Genomic DNA, 2,086 nt, shown 5'->3' with positions numbered 1-2,086 from the left:
AATTAGAGGCTCTTTTAGGGCTCTCTAACCATGAGTCAGGCTTAGTGTTTAAAGATCTGAGTTTGTTATTCTCTTGAAGTGCTTGTGTACACCCACCTACACCCCCCTACACACACAGACACACTCATATACCAAAGTCCTTGCAGGACTTACTGCTATATATCTACCACAGAGTTAAGTGTATGAGATACTTGGCATTCTGAGGCACTTGCTGCACTAGATACACCAGTCCGATCAATCAGGAATAATAATTTGACTGTAATACCACTGCATGTCATAAATTACCAGCATCTCATTTCTCAAGGCCAGAATCTCAGCACTGAACTCAAGTCCAAGGAATTACCAAACCAATGTCAAAATTTCATCTTCAAAGAACTATTTCCTGGGACAATATTGATTCCAATTTCTGATTCAATTCAGTTAGGAGGTCAAAATCATGAGTAGTTTTTAAAAAAAGGATTTAATATGAAAAACTGTTAATTAGATATAAAAGTTGTTCACTGGATACATTTAAAAGCAAAAAAAGACAAAATTATCACTAGGGTAGAAACTGCAGGAAGCAGCTGCTACCTCTAGAGTTGGGGGAGCAAAGTGATCCTGTTGAAGTTAAACTTAAAAGTTTGAATTAGTGGCCCCTTGGACCTGTAGCCCACACCTTTAAGGAGGAAGCACTGCTCGACTGATGCTAGAGTCTCTGGTCTCCAAAAAGGAGAGCGTTGGGACCACGACCAAGACCTCTGAGGAACAAATTTGTTTCATAAATCTGTTCTGGTTTCTGAGAAGTGCCACCACCCTAGTAAGTATGCTCAATATATTAGCCAAAGAATGTTCCAGAACTTGACTTTTTTTTGTAAAGCAAATGCCAACTATGGGTACAAACAAGAACTAACCTACAGAATTATCTTTTCTAATCAACAATAGAAGTGTGACTACAAATAGGGCTAAGTTTTATGTGATGTGTGAGTCTTTGGAGACTATTGCTATTACATCTAGTGGGAAAAAACAGTTTCAAGTAATTAGCATTTCACTCTTTTCTGTGCCCAACTTCTTTACTCCATAACTACCCTTAAAGACCAAAAGTTGTTTTGCATTTCTCCTCCACTTCAGTGTTTAAGGATTATCATTCTAAACATTGGGCATTTTTTAAAGTGATATAACAAAATAAGAGGAGTAATAGTCCTAAGTGATAATTAGAAAAAAATACTCTCACAACCACCAATGCTTGTAGCGTGGCCTGAACTATCACCATCTTTTGCTTGAGTTAATGATTTACCCTCTTAAATGTTTGCCATTCCTACATACTTGTATTTATTAGTCTATTCTTAACACAGCCATCAGAGCCATCATGTCATGGGAAGAGCTAAGTCATGGTATGGTCACATCTTTGCTGAAAACGTCCTGATGGCTTTCCATCTTGCTGAATATAAGGTGTATTTGCTGTTCTCATGCTTCTCTGAAGAAACACACAAGACTGGGTAATTTGTAAAGAAAGGAGGTTTAATTGACTCACAGTGCCACATGGTTGCGGAGGCCTCAGGAAACTTATAATCATGGCATAAAGCACCTCTTCACCAGGTGGCAGGAGAGAGAATGAGTGCAAGTAGGGGAAATGCCAGATGTTTATACAACCATCAGATCTTGTGAAACTTGCTTATTATCATGAGAAGAGAATGAGGGAAACCACCCCTATGATTCAGTTACCTCTACCTGGTCCCATCCTTAACACATGGAAATTATTACAATTCAAGGTGAGAATTGGGTGGAGACACACAGTCGAATCATATCATCCCATCCTTGCCCCTCCCAAATCCCATGTCCTCACATTTCAAAACACAATCATGCCCTTCCAACAGTCCCCCCAAAATCTTAACTCATTCTAGTATTCACCCAAAATTCCAAGTCCAAAGTCTCACTTGAGACAAGGCAAGTCCCTTCCACTCATGAGCCTGTAAAATCAAAAGCAAGGTAGTCAATTCTAAGACACAATGAGGGTACAGTCATTGGGTAAATCTTCCCATTCCAAATGGGAGAAATAGGTCAAAACAAAGGGGCTACAGTCCCCATACAAGTCTGAAATCCAGTAGGG

At 39.4% G+C, this 2,086-nt stretch overlaps 1 long non-coding RNA gene across 1 annotated transcript; it reads left to right on the top strand.

The window, feature by feature from the left end:
- The first annotated feature begins 216 nt into the window (after positions 1 to 216).
- Positions 217 to 2,086, top strand: LOC116559987. The gene is made up of 3 exons (XR_004272718.1): positions 217 to 228; positions 1,169 to 1,170; positions 1,991 to 2,086. It is a non-coding gene; the product is annotated as an uncharacterized LOC116559987 (long non-coding RNA).

Source organism: Sapajus apella, unplaced genomic scaffold (assembly GCF_009761245.1).
Source record: "Sapajus apella isolate SASKATOON/1434 unplaced genomic scaffold, GSC_monkey_1.0 scaffold25, whole genome shotgun sequence".
Classification (NCBI taxonomy): domain Eukaryota; kingdom Metazoa; phylum Chordata; class Mammalia; order Primates; family Cebidae; genus Sapajus; species Sapajus apella.
The sequence above is the reverse complement of the archived record's forward strand: the minus strand, read 5'-3'. Positions and strand labels throughout refer to the sequence as shown.